We start from the raw sequence: 15,495 nt of genomic DNA on the forward strand, positions 1-15,495 counted from the left end.
GATAATAGAATGAAGACTGAACTACCAGGTAATCCACAGCTGTCCAATAAGCAGCAGATATGTTTGTTTTTGATAGTGCATAGAGGCATGAGTGCGAACATTCCCAGGATGCACAGGGGTGTCAAGATCAGTTGATAGGGGCGAGATCTGGCTCAGCACCGATCTGAATGTTTGACATTCTCTTTCACCATCCTGTTGTCCTTAAAAGCATAATTACTCACATATCCCCACACCCACAGCCACACAGGCATTCATACCTGCATAAACAATGCTGATAGCTGAGATGCCATGAGAGGGTTTTTGTTTTGAGTGTGCGATAAGATTTTTATCTCGCTTAAGTGCTGAGATGTTGCCTTGTAAAACACAGAGAGCAGCCTCTGACCTGCTCTCGCTCTTTATTCCCGCTCACGGGCCCATTAATCAAATTACCTATTCATTAAAAAAGTGGAGTGCACTGAATTAGTCTCTCCGCTCTGCTACCTCTCAATCTTAAGAGTCTTCTTAATGGTGTGTTGACTGGTTTCCATTGTGTGTATCCGAGTGAGGGTGGAAGGGGGAAGACAGGGCAGGGCAGGTACGGAGCAGCCCACAGGGGGGCTAACCTTTGGCCCTGCTCTGGAGAGGGACTCGGGTCTATCCAGCAACACAATACTTCCAGCATACAGCCCCTCGGTGGCTGCCTGCTGCTCCCCACAATGAAGGCCTTTACCGGGGTCTCCCCGGGCAGAAAGGCCCCCTGGAGCGCTGACTGCTATCCGGAGGTCTTTCACTGCTTTCTCCCCTCTCTAGCTCTGTCCGCTGCCTCCTAAGAGAGGAAAAACTCAATAACAGAGAAGATACAAGGGGAACAATGGTCTTCTTAACCCGCAACAAACAGTGTCAACATCTGTGGGGAGTGGATAGATAGATAGACACTGTGTCTGCCGCTGACAGAAAGGACCCTTTCCTTGTGGGCAGTCACACTGAAAAGGCTACAGTGTTGTTTTGTTGTGTATGAGAGGGATTTGGTCCCCGTCTCTTTTGAGCTGCAGTTGAACCGCACTGTGGTGCCGGTGAAACGATTTTGTCTCGCTGGAGAGCTGGGGCAAAAGATGAAGCAAATCCTCGAGAGCCGGGTCTTTTCTTCCCATGGCCCTGCTCTTTTGGAGGGGTGAAAAAGATTATTGTCGTACACAACGAGTAAGAAAATGCATCAAAGTCGGTGGGGAGCGTGGACCGGATTGAGGGAGCGAAGGGTTGATGTTACGAAAAGGGGATGGACACGGACACATGTGGCGTGTTACGGTATATGTGTGCGCAGCGGCCACACACAATCCCAGACGTGTGGGAGTGCATTGGACTCTCATGGGCTGTCTGGGAAAGACACTGTCCCTTCTCTCTCTTATTCTATCTCATTCCCTCTCAAGCGTGTGGTCTCCTCTCATGTGAACACGCTGCCAGTATAAAGGATCTCTTCATCTCTTCTCTTTGGGCCCGCTTTTTGCATCCTGATGTGAAAAGACTTCATTCACTGGTGCCTGCAGTCGAACTCCCACTCATCCCAATTTATCAGTTACCGCCAATTGGGCCTAACTTGGAGCTTGTGGGAATCCAGGTGCTTATCATTAACGCTGCCTCACTGTGGTTTGTAAGGATACGCGGAAGGAAATATGTGTCATGTTCCTGCTTGTCTGGGAGGGCTTTGCCAAACCATACTTCCCCCTCTATATACTGCATCCAGACACACATGCCCTTACATGCACTCATATATAGACACACTTGTAGAGCATCTGCAGAAGCTCTTTTGTCCAAAACGTACAGTGGCACATAAGCTAAAAAATATAAGATCTAGAAAATTCTTCACTTCACTGACATATGTTTTTGGTCACATTATCATAATGTTGTGATATCATAAACTGCTTTCAACTCTTCCAGGATAAAGTTACATGTCTGAGTTCAAAAACCATCAAAGAAAAGGGGGCTAATGACAAACAAAGACAGCCTGTGGCTAACTGTATCATCTGAGATCTACACCCTCCAGGAAAACCACATCCTCTTAAAACTCACTGCCTCGACAAATGTACAATCCTGGCTGGACTTCCTGTCAGAGTTACATATGTGACACAAATAGACACATTCATGCCCAGATCAAAGCACAGAAAAAAATCAGTGGGTGTCTGAGAAGACAGAGAGAGCTTATGTTTAGTTTGTACACTTAGCATCTTTACTGCTGGAAACACTAGAGGACTTTCTGCATGCTAAATGATTTTAAAAATAGCTTCAAACAGCATATGACAGCTGTCACAAATTTTGGAGTAAGTACAGCACTTAAGATTTGATGACTCATAATATGTGAATGAAAGCTGTGATGTAGATTATCCCACTGGAATGAAATATTTTTGCTGGGGATTCAAATTACAGAACTGTATTGGCCTCAGGTGGCCTCTCCTCCTTGAGAACACATCTTTTAGCACCTAAAAGTGGTTTTATATCCCTTTAAGACATTACTTTTATTAATTTTCATCAATTTGTATAAAGCTGTTCACAAGAGCACATTATAGATTTAACAGATACCTTTGTTCCAACTTACTTTTCATTTACCAACTTGCTCTGTCCACCTCTGAGTATTCAAATTTGTAATATGTTTTCTTTTGAGTATTACACATTATTCTTGGAAAGTAAAAATTACTTTCAGCTTTGAAACTGAACAGTGACATTTGTCTGAATTTGTCTGCTGCAGTTTGAAGGTTTGAGGAGTGATAGAGCAGCAAAAAGAAGAGTCATACCAAGGTTATCATAATTAACTAAAACCAATGAAATAACTACAATTACAGTGTAAAAATCATTTCAGTCAGCTGAAACTAAAATAAAAATGAGGAGATTCCACAGTCAACAGTGAGTGATATTATTAGAAAGTCGAAGCATTTAGGAACAACAGCAACTCAGCTATGAAGAGGAAGACCAAAAAAAAAAAAAAATTACAGAGCACAAAAATGGTGTGGTGGGAGTTTCATGGTATGCGTTTCCATGACTAAAAGCCTCACATCACCAAGTCCATTGCAAAGCATCTGATGGAGTAGTGTAAAGCATACTGACACACATTTCTCTGTTTGGCAGTCAGATATGCGACTCTGGGTTTGGCAGATGAATTTTACCTGTCTGACTGCATTGTGCCAACTCTGAAGTTTGTTGACAGAAGGATAATAGTATGGGGCTGTTTTTCAAGGTTTGTTCTGGGTCCCTTATCTCCAGTGAAGACCAATCTTAATGCTTCAGCACACCAAGATATTTTAGAAAATACTGTGCTTTCAATTTTGTAGCAACAGTTTGGGGAGGGCCTTTTCTATTGCAACAGTGAACAAAGACATGGTTAGATGAGGTCAATGTGGAAGAACTTGATTGGCCCACACAGATCCATGATCTCAACCCCATTGAGCGACTGGAACAGAAATTGTGAGCCAGGCCTTCTTGTCCAACATCAGTGCCTGATCTCATAAATGTTTTACAGAATGAATGGGCACAAATTCCCACGAAACACTCGAAAAAATCTTGTGAAAACTCTTCCAAGAAGAGTGAAGGCAGTTATAGCAGCAAAAGTGGGAACAACTCCATACTGAAGTACATGTATTTGAACACAGTGTTACCCTGTTGGTGTAATGGTCAAGGAGCCAAATACCACCAAATGCCACTGCCTTTATACCCTTTAGTTTCTAAGTGCTGCCCCAAACAAGCTCAACAGCTGCAATAGTATAGCTAACACAAGTAAAATCAATTAAGCTGACCAATAACTTAAAAGATATATCACTGCATGCTCTTTTTGTAAATTGTCTTGAGACAACATCTGCTATGATTGAAGGAAGATAATTTGGACTGTCAAGCCCCCCAAAGAATAATCTACAATGGAGTTAAATTAGATGTAGCCACCTGAAAGGGACATAGGAACAAGCTACATAGCCTAGCAGCCAACTGTTAAATCATGACACTGTGATTGATTTTAGGTTCCAGATCCATTAGCCTATAGACAGTGCCTCATGATAACACCTCTCGGAAATCAAAAGTTGAACTAAGAGTTTTAGACCAATCGACATTTACAAGATGGGGCATCATTGGCTGGTGACAAGTATTGAAAAAGGTACTAATAAAGACTGAAAAGATACAACATAATACATCTTTCTTTTTGGGGCTGGGTTAATGGGAGAAAAGAAAGGCAGGAGCACGTTTTACCCTAACACACCCACATGCACAATAATGCACTAACAGTGTTAAGGCGGGACGTCCCATTTCCTGTTACGTGGCCGATAAGAGGATGAACACTCCAGAAAGTGAAAGGCTTGTAAAAGAAAACACTTTCTTTGAGGATCGTCGACCTCCATGAGAAACCGGAGGGGGGCTTAGAAAGCCAGCAGCGAACGTCTTTAGCTTCTCAGTGAACCGGTCTATAATGTTCATTAGCCGACCTGGGGAGAGAGAGGAGAACATGAATGGAGGGCACACCTTTGTTCGGTCATCCTGTGCCAGGAGAGGTCCAGTAACATTAGATATGGCTGACCTGAAGTGAATGTTGGCCTCAGTGAAGGACAGAGTGCCATAGTGGGGGGTGAGGAGAGGAGGGAAAGCAGCACCCTCCATCCTGATAATCTCTTGTATTCTTTCCCCCATGGTGCCCCTTATTTCCAGAACTATGCACCTTTTCCTTTCCATCACTGGTAAAGCTACTTATTGCCAAATAACAATTATTGGATGTTGAGCCTCACACACACTACCTTCACATAGTGTGTTGCTGGAGAAGTTCTACTGAAAAGTTCCCCAAATTCACCACATTCACATAAGACAGAGGTGTTCAAACTACTGACTACAGGCTGTGGACCACCTTTAAGTTCCCAACAGCAAATTCTAATAATAAAATAAAATGAGGCCCCACATTAGTGGATGAATCTTGTGCAAGACAAAAGGATTATAGCCGTAAATAGCACCATGTATCATACCCCTTTGCTCACCAACCTGCTGTCCAGTTTACAAAGCAGATTGTCTGGCAGCTTTTTGCAGTTCGCCTCTGTTTTGTGTCTGATGGTGGAGATGCTGTACACATCTTCCATGGAGCGTCATTTTTATTATGACCAGGGGCACAACCAGTAGTAGCCAGAAGCGACCAGAGCCCCCCTAAAAACTGACTGACTGACAACCCAAAATCCTGAACAGTGATTGGTTAACATTGAAGACAAGATTGTTTTTTCCTCCCTACATCACACTGTGGAGAGGAATCTCAGAAACTGATAATGTTGTACTTCAGTATTCCAGGTTGCAAATTATGTAGCCTAGATAATGGTTATCTGAAGATCCTTTTTATTACTCTTTTTCTCTATTAGTAAGCAACAGAAATGACAATTGATTTTGGCAATCTGGAGAGGCACTTGGCAACATTTCAAGCTAAAAAAATGTAGATCTATAGCTCCTTAGCTACAATTGGCCAGCAGCTAATATTAGCAACTACTGTAAACACATCCAAGCTAACATTAGATTAGGTGGGAATCTCCCCATATTGGCTAGGTTTTAAATCACATTGTCATTCAATATCAATGATGTCTTGAAAAGAGAGTTCTGAGCAGAACAAACAAAAACAACCCCAACCAAATAAACACACACACACACACACCACAAAAAAAAAAAAAAAAAAAAAATCACTTTTGACGCTTTTGGACAATGCTGGCTGAATGCCAATAATACTGGTGTCATACTCAAGTAAAGCATACAGCACAACACCAGCTAAGATCAATAATAAACGATGGAATGAACATTAGTAGTCATTAGTACTGTAAAAAGCATTATGTTGAGAAAATAATCAACTTTAATAAGCATGAAATATTGCTTTTTAATGAAGCAATGAAGCCACATGCTGCAGGCCTTAACACATTTATCTGTTCCCTGCAAATGCCATCATAAGGAGAAACTAATGGGCTTTTAAAAAATAACTCCTACTAGATATTGGCTAACTTGCCTCAAAATGCTTAAGTTTCTATGTTTCTTTAATTCCAATTTACATCACACTTCAGAGGAAGAATCAGAATGAACATGAGCTCATTGTGCCTTTTTGTACACATTTTTCATTATCTACATTTGAATGATACTGACCTTTAAGTGAAAACTTTTGCTCCACATTACTAGAAAAAGTGGCACATTTGAAGGTGAGATCAAGGTCACCTGCAAGAACTCCCCATGGATCTTGAATTTTCCTTGGGATTAATAAAGTATTTTTCTTTCTATCTGGATATCAGAATCTATACACTGCCTTAGGCAGCAATGCCGCAGGTCTGAAAGGCTTTGTAAATCCACTGTGCTAAAGGTACATTGCCTTTATCTTAAAGATCTGTACCATTCTTTTCATGTGGTAGTACAGGAAACAAGAACTGCTTACCTTTCTAGCTTGACTCCTTCTTTAGGAAGACATCCAAAGGTTTTATTTGACACGATCAACAATATTGTTTCACCATGCTTTACAGCTGATGATTGGAACAACTTCCTTTCCTTCTATTTTGACAAGGCAAACTCAATTCAATCGAAACCTCCAGCATAACCATCACCCACCTAGTGTTAGTTCTTCAGCCTCCCTACTGTAATGTCATCACCTTATCAACCTGGAAGATCTGACAGCCTTAAAGGGATACTTCAACATTTTGGCAAATTCACCCATTGCCATAATTCCTATAGTCTTAGTAATAGGTTTGTTACCTTTAGTTGTCGGTGCAAGCTATTTTTAGATCGCCGCTGCCGAGTTCGGACCTGCTGTGCCAACTCAATGTAAGCAGACAGTATTCCGGCTTTCCCTCATCAAACTCATCAAATGCACAATCCAACAACTCAAAAATGCTCTTGTGGACACGTTGTGACCTGCACATTCACCACGCTATGAAATAATAACGTATAATTATGTAACATTACAATGCATGAAGCAAATACTTGGAACTATTTCTTGAGTAAACCACTGGACGGAGTGACACAGTACAGCAGCCATGTCTGGAGTGTAGTTCCGGCTTTGCATTTAGCTTTAAAACATCTCCGTCTCGTAATGTTCCATGATTATTTCATAGCATGGTGAATGTACAGGTTACAACTTGTCCATGAGAGCGTTTTGGAGTTGTTGGATTGTGTATTAGATGAGTTTGATGAGGGAAAGCCAGAATACTGTCTGCTTACATTGAGTTGGCACAGCAGGTGCGAAATCGGCAGCGGCCGATCTAAAAACAGCTTGCACCGACAACTAAAGGTAACAAACCTATTACTAAGACTTTAGGAATTATGGCATCGACGAACTTGCCAAAATGTTGAAGTATCCCTTTAATACAAAAAAAGCTAAGCTGTCTGGAAGGCCCTTATATATTCTCCCATCGTCCTTGTTTCCAAAGCTTATACCCACCGTCAGCCCTGCTGTGTTATCCATTGATAACTCATCTTTGTCCTCTGGTTGTGTCTCCAACTATTTTAAACATGCAATGATCAAGCCCATTTTAAAGAAACACAACTTAGCTACAGTGTTACCTGTAAGTTACAGGCCAATATCTAAACTGCCTTTTTTTTTTTTTTTAATTAACCGACTGAACTTGAAATGGTCACTCACACGCTGCACGAGTACTCACCAAGGTCAAGCAAACGGTCTCAAATCACTCCCACACTGACATTTCTGCACTGCCTCCCTGTTGCTTACAGGATTGAGTTTAAAATTCACATCTTAACTTTTACAGCACTCAACTCACTCAACATTGTGTCTGTACCAAAGACATTTTGAAACACGTAGTGACAGGGCTTTTGAGACCTCAGCACCAAAACTCTGGAAATCTCTGTCCATGTGACACAATATCTTTTCAAAAACAGATAGGCCAAATGTGGATGGCAGCAGTGTTAAAATCTAACATTATTCTATGTTCAGTGGAAGAGGTACAAGAGAAAGAGGAATTATTGCATGAATTATTTCTAACCATAGTCAGTGAGGTGACATTACTGCATTTCATTACAGTGACCCCCAGCTTTTGAAAATTGGTGACTTTTTTAATGAGTCCAAAGATTACAAAGACAAGGAAACTAATAAATCCCTACCCTCTTTATTTGTGCAGATTCTAGGGTGTGGACTTCCACGTACCACAACATGCATTAAAAACCGCGCAGTAAAAAGTGTCAATGCTAATGCTAATGTAATGCACCCGGAAAGAGAGTGAAAAGAAAGGCATAGTAAAAGGTCACTTACACAACAACACAAATCTGGTGGTCGTGCTGACTGTAAACATCGCTTTGTAAAACCTCATCTTGGGAAGAGAAACTATAAACTCTCCAGTTGTTTCTGGGGGAATTTTATTTGCCACAAAACACGGCAATTTGAATGCCTGAGCATGACAACCAACTCAGCGTCTTTCCTCTCTTCCTTCCCTTTAAGGCAAGCTGCTTGCACTTTAATGTGCGTTCACACAGCGTCACACTTGGTTCAAAACCGCAATGAGCCCTCCTGTCAGAGCCGACCTTAATGAGGCAGGCGTGAGGTTTGTGCGTGTGTGCTAAGGCAGAGGCTAACACCTGGACCAGCTGTTGGCTATAAAACATGAGCACTGTTAGGGACTATCAAAGCACCTTGCGGGCGGCCATCTTTCTTCCTTCCCCTCCATCCCCAGCGATGCCTTTATAAAAATTCCTTGCCAGCATCCACTGTTAATTGGCCTCTTACCTCTGACAAGTTAACAGCACATTTGACAGCAGAATGATCTCACACGCATTAAACAGCACCCAAAACACACCCTCAGGTGAGTCAAGCAGATCTACTTTTTCTATTTACTTTCTCACAGCATAAGCAGACTTTGGTTGTCAGGAGTAAGTGTGTGTATGTGAGTGTATATGAGCGAGGGCAGTGTGTGCAGGCTTATCTGGCTCAGCATCAGCCCTGGAAGATTTGCTCACCGTCGGCGTTGTGTGGGTGCAAAGAGAGCGCTTTTGTCCTCTTGGCAGAAGGCAGGCTGGGATCCTGCCTCGACAGCCACCAGCTTACAGTCATTTATTTACCAAGCACAATGTGGTGGAATTTATTTTGATTGTGTTTGTGCAGAGGCACACAGTCAGCTAATCATACACTGTAATTCTTTTCCTTTAAGGATCAGTGATATCACTCATAAAGTCTTTTCAACATGCAGTATACGCACAACTGTGGTGGATTAGTTTCACAAAGATGAAAAGGAAACTCAGGCTGCTCCTCTTCATGCAAAAGTAACAGAGCAAAGATGCAAAGAGCAAAGATGTAAAATGGTTTTAAGAGATCTTTGCGTGCATTTTATGAACACATTTCCAAAGGGGGGTGAAAAGTGCATGAATATTTACTCAAGTAAAAGTACAGTGCCTAAAAAAGTATTCGCCCCCTTTACTGAGTTTATGAATAAATCATGGTCAATTTAAAGAAAAAAAGGTAAGGTAAATTAAGTGACTGTAAAAATTCACCCCCTTCAAGGCAGTATTTTGTAGATTCACCTTTGGCTGCAATCACAGCACTGAATCTGTGCGGAGAGGTCTCAATCAGGCTTGCACATCTGGACACTGCATTCTACTCCATTCTTCTCTGCAAAACTGCTCAAACTCTGTCAGGCTGCACGGGGATCAGGTGTGAACAGCTCTTTTCAAGTCCAGCCATAAATTCTCTATTGAGGTCGGAGCTTTAACTCAGCCACTCCAGAACATTCTCTTTGTTGTCTTTAAACCATTTCTGTATAGCTTCTGGCCATTGTCTTGCTGGAAAATAAATCTCCCTAGCCATAGTTCTCTTGAAGACTGAATAAGATTGTCCTATATTTTGCTGCATTCATTTTTCCCTCTACCTTTACAAGCCTTCCAGGGCTGGCTGCAGAGAAGCATCCCCACAACATGATGCTGCCACCACTGGGCTTCACAGGAGAGATGGTATGTTTGTGGTGATGTGCATTGTTTGGTGTCCACAAAACATGTGACCATGAAGTCTCCAACATGCCTTTTGGTGAACTCTAGTTGATATTAATTTTCTTCAACAGTGGCTTTGTCTTTACTACTCTGCCATAAAGGCATTGTATTATTGCCTAGATTGGATTATTCTGAAGTAAAACTACTGGTCTCCAGTTCCCACTCATTACATTTTTCTAAGAGTTTTCACAGCTGGAGAATTCTTGTTTTTTTTTTTTTTTTTTTTTTTTTTTTAATAGTTGTACTCGTCCGTGTCTCGTTCAGAAATCAACTGCTACTTGAAGCTCAGGAAGCCATTCATGATTTTTAGCTGCTTACTTATGATGGACCACAATAATTCTCTGCAATCGGCAGTGCTTTCTGTTGCTCAAGCCCCCGTGTAATGCATAACTCTATTGCCCTGACTGCTGCAACATTGAAGTCAAAACACGCACTGCTCAGCTCTGCCTGCCTTCATGTTTAACTTCTGTTTTGTTGCCAGGACTCTTGAATGAATTTCACTTAATGAGGGAGAAAAGTGGTTGAGAGAAGCCTTCTAAGTTGATGCTGTGAGCAACCCCAGAATGCTTTGCGAGTAGCTTTCAGTGTGAACCAGGAGTGTAACTTTTGAACAGCTTTTCTCTCTCGTAATATGAAATTCAAAGCAAAAATGGTCAAAGCTGAGCAGCATGTCTCTATACATAATCTTGTACATAATTTCACTGTATTTTACAAGAAAGAACAATATGAGGGCTACAAATTTCAAGGGGAACTTTGAAAACAGTTTAATAAAAAAGTCCAAATACTTTCCTGCTGGTGTCTGACACTTGACCTCATGTGAAATTCGGTAAACTCCGTCCACCTGGCTCTCTATTAGGGAAAAACAAACACTGGGAATTATTTGCAAATGTTATTTGACTCTGATCTTCTCAGCAGCCTGGCTGGGTGTACGCCATCCACAAGTACATGTCAACATGAGGAAGATTTACTGCCTCTGAGCTGGGGGCCCATTGAGCCTGGGAGTGAGAGGCTGATTGACAGAGTACGTGTTAAGAAGGAGGGACAAAAAGTGTATGAGCGTGCATGTAGATGTCAGTGGACACGTGTGTGAGTGGCTGATGTCTGTGTGCACTTGGATAACTTCTGTTTGTGCAGAAAAACGCCTTTCTTATTGAGTGTTTGTGTTCCACTGTGCATAGGTGTGTTTGTCAGTGTGAGATTGTGTGCATTCGCTGTCTTGGAAGCCGTACAGCAGGGGTTATTGTGGCGCTCTGGGCCTGAGCAGAGTTAACAGCTCATTAACACCAATTCATAACGGGCCACTTCTCCCCCCTCGCTGTGCTCTGCCTTAAGACACAGCTAGCTGTGCTCTTTCACACACAATGTAAATCACTCAGGACAAACTCACATGCTCAGATGGGGAGCTGGCCTGCCCGGTGAGAACTACTACCTGTGAGATTTGGTTATTTAAGTGCATGTGCATGTGCATCAGTGCTGCTAGGAATTCTAGGCCTCAAACAGCAGCACACCAGCAACACTTAGGATTTATAGCATTGTTATCGACACTACAGATGAGAATGTTGGTTATAGTATTTAGCTGAATGATTATTTGTAGGTCTATTGAATAAAACTGGAGATATTTGCATTTCTAAACAAATCCTCTACAAAGACTGAGATTTTGCATTCGTCCACATTAGTCTCATGCTGCATTTGAGCAGATGGTAGCTCACCTTGGTGTGCCTTATAAAGTATTCAACCCTTGTATGTTTTACCTTTAGATTAATTTTAAAATCAATTATGGTCAATATAATTTGACTTTTTGGACAAAAACCCCCAACAAAAAACAATTTAATGTCAAGGAGAAAACAAATTTCTTAAAAGAAATGACAGTTTAACAAAAATATGTAATGTAAAATAAGTGGTTACATAAATATTCACCCCTTTAAAATGTTTGACCTAATTCAACAGGGGTCAAGCCAGTTGGTGCTAGCAGTCTCACAGCTGGAATTGCCTGATTGCAGTGAATGTGTCTCAAGTGTTTGTAGTAAAAAGACACCAGTGTCTGGAAGGTCCATTCAATGGTTACTTAGTATTCCTGGCAACCATTAAACCATGGAAACAAAAGAACACTCCAAGCAACTCAGAGAAACTTTATTGAAATGTACAATTCAGGAGATGGATACAAAAAAAATCCAAAGCAGTGAGAATTCCCTGGAGTTCATTTAAATCTATCATCAAGAAATGGAAGGAATATGGCACATGTATAAATCTGCCTAGATTATACTGTCCTCACAAACTGAGTGACCAAGCAAGAAGAAGACTAGTGGGAGAGGCCACCAAGACACCTATAACTACTCTGAAGGAGTTACAAGCTTCAGTAGCTGAGATTCGAGAGACTCTGAGAATAACTGTTGACTGGGTTCTTCACCAGTCAAACTTTATGGGAGAGTGGCAAAGAAAAAGCCACTGTTGAAGAAATCTCACACTAAATCAAGACTGGAGTTTGCCAAAAGGCATGTTGGAGACTCCATGGTCAAGTGGAGAAAGTTTTTTGGTCTGATGAGACCAAAATGTTGCTTTTTGGCGAGATGTTATGTTTGGCAGACACCAAACACCAGCACATTCTCAGGGCTTGTTTTAACCCAAGTTGGGGTGTGGGCAGTGCATTTCTCTGATTGTTACATACTGAGACATAAGTCACCCTCACTCAGTCTTCTAGGACTCCCATCCTGGCTGCATCCCTATCAAAACATGATACCTTTCAATACAGGGAATTAGTCCAACCACATTACATCTACTTCCATTATTTCATTTCACGGCAGAATGATCACCAGACCCAACAAGCCCAGGTTAGTGCCAAAAACAAAAAGAGTTATTTAAATTCATTTGAAAGGCCTGAGATCAAGTTAATACAGACAATTCTCCTCTGAACAATCATGTTCTTGAAGGGATTTGCAGCACAGCTGCAGAGTCTCTGTAAACAAGCTCTCACAAGATGAGTTATGGCCCTGAAACACAGCTGCTGGAGGTGTGGAGAAGCACAGAGGAGTTTATCTATCTGTGCATTAGTATGGCAGAAGTTTGGCCCTTGACTGTTTCAGCACCTTCATTTGTAACATGAGATGGACCAGAAGAGAAGAAAGGGTCAGAGATCAAAAGGATGTAAAAAAATAACAGTTAAATGAATGTACTTAGTGTGTTCAGGACATGGAAAGGCCGTTGAAGGGTTCCGATTAAAAATAAGATGTAGTTTACTTTAAAATTGTGTCATTTGAATTTTTCTTAGGGGGGTCACATTAGGAAAAAAAGAGCTCAAAGGTCAGGCTTTATAGCCCCATGGAAGAAAAGCCACTGGTCGACAGCCACATGTGCACACTTACCCACAATGCAAAGGGGGCTTTGTATTTCTGTCATCACTCCAAAATTTTAGAACATCTCCAAGTTCCTACAATGGGACCTGATGCGCTCCATCATCTGTTCCCACTTCAAAAGCCTCCTATTGTGAAGAGAGCAGAGAAGAAAGGGACACAATCCTCTTTTATCACCTAAATAAATGGCAGCGTACGGACTCACGGCTCACAATCCTCTCCTAGCTGCTTTAAAGTTGGCTTTGGGCACAATTTGGGTGCAAAAACGTATTTAGGCTTAAGCAGAGGAGTTGATGAGGTGAGGTTGATCGTTACCTCCTCAGGATTTTCTTTTGAAGGCTCCATTTCTTTGACCTCTAAAAAATGGGAGAGAAGAAAAGCCATAAAACCTATTTTCCATTACATCTCTTTAAAGTGGTACCCGCAAGAAAAGGGACGGAGGGATGGGGAGAGAGTAAGAAAGAAAAATTGGCTTCTGGATACCGTTTGCATCACTCATGTCAATGCAAATAAGGTGATCTGGCATCTCAGCACTTCCTTTGCCCCCAAACACATAAAAACAACAAAGTTCTTTGTATCTTAGGTGGTCTGATGAATGTGTTTGTTGCCCATATATCTCGTCTCCCTCTTAATTACAATAAGTTGGTGCCATAATAGGATTGTCAACTACCAAGGAGTGACAGCTTAAAAGAAACGCTTTCCAGTTGAAATGTGCCTTTGAGGGCCGATTTTCCAGAGCTTTCTTGCTTCACTTTAAAGCTCCATCCAATTCAGCAGGCCTTTCAGTGTAGCTGGGATACAAATCCATGCCACTGCAGCTATCACAGGCCCAGAATGAGCATAAAAAAGCTGCATTACATCTTGCTTCGTTTTTAAAGGTTCTCTTTGGCTTCTCATGTGCTGGGGTGCCTCTATAAGCGTAAAGCGTCCCACTTTGGGCTGCCAAGTGTCTGTGTTACTGGGATTTGTCATAGGGAAGTCAAAGAATCGCTACCAAGACAATGCTAGCAGTCACCATTTCAACGTAGCTCAGGCTTTCTATCTCATTTCAGAAACCCCATTGTCATGCTGCTGCCTGTGAAAATGCACATCCTCGTCCAGTTACCAATCAGCCATTTGTAGGGCTGATTTTTTTCAGCCATTGTGCTTTTCAAGGTTCCCTCCTTTAACTTTATCTTACTCTGCTATTTGTTTTCCTGTTGTAGCTGACAGTTTGACAGATTCCAGGAGTGCTGCTGTTTTAGCCAGCGTGTCTTGGAGGCAGTGGCAGCGGATGTAAGCGATAACCATTCCCAGCCAAAGGCTACTGCTGTGCATCAAATCCCTTTGTGGATGATTTCAAGGCACGCTCACACCATCCTGAACATCCGCCCTCCTAGAGCCATTTAACAAAAAGGGACACATCTTGCAAGATTTTCCTCAAAGGTTTCACCACATTTATACCAAAAAAAAAAAAAAAAAAATCATGTAGTTCCACCATTTAGGAAATCTACTGATGAGTTTCACCAGTTTGCAGATATAAGGTGTCAAATCTGAACCAGATTAAGAAAAGAGAAGTTACACAGACTACAAAAGATGTCTGATGGTCTTTCCTGTTGCAGAACTCACACACAGATCCCACAGGATATGTTTTGGAAAATACAGATATCAGAAAGTACTAAAAATCTGCAACATTTGACAGTAGCTGGAGGAAAAAGTGCATTCATTAGTTTAGATCTTTCACAATATCTTATTTAATCTGACCCGGGAACGCTCATGAACCACACTATATTCGGAACTTTTTCAGGAATTGGAATGCATAAGACTTGCATATGATATGACCTTAGAAGTCACATATTTATATTGCTGCTACTTTGCATAGACACCACACGGCTCAAACATTTTATTGTACTGCACTGTTTTTTTTTTCGCTTCATCTGTTGGCTTTAAGGGTAATAAAATTAGATCAACTGTTATGATCTGACAAATTCTTGATAGATACGCACGTAAACGTTAGCAGCTAGCTCCACCAGCCTTTGTTTCTCTTTGCAGATTAGTTTTGTGCTTTGATATATGGCCTCTTTTCACTTTTGATGAGTAGTTATACATGAGTATAACCCTTGACAGCCTACTTTATGTCCTAAAAAAAATGACATGCTAACTGCTAAGCTTCTCATGTTTACGTCTGATGAAGTTCCTGGCAGGAAGGCAGCAGCCAATAACTAAAGCT

This window comes from Cheilinus undulatus, linkage group 7 (assembly GCF_018320785.1).
Source record: "Cheilinus undulatus linkage group 7, ASM1832078v1, whole genome shotgun sequence".
NCBI lineage: Eukaryota > Metazoa > Chordata > Actinopteri > Labriformes > Labridae > Cheilinus > Cheilinus undulatus.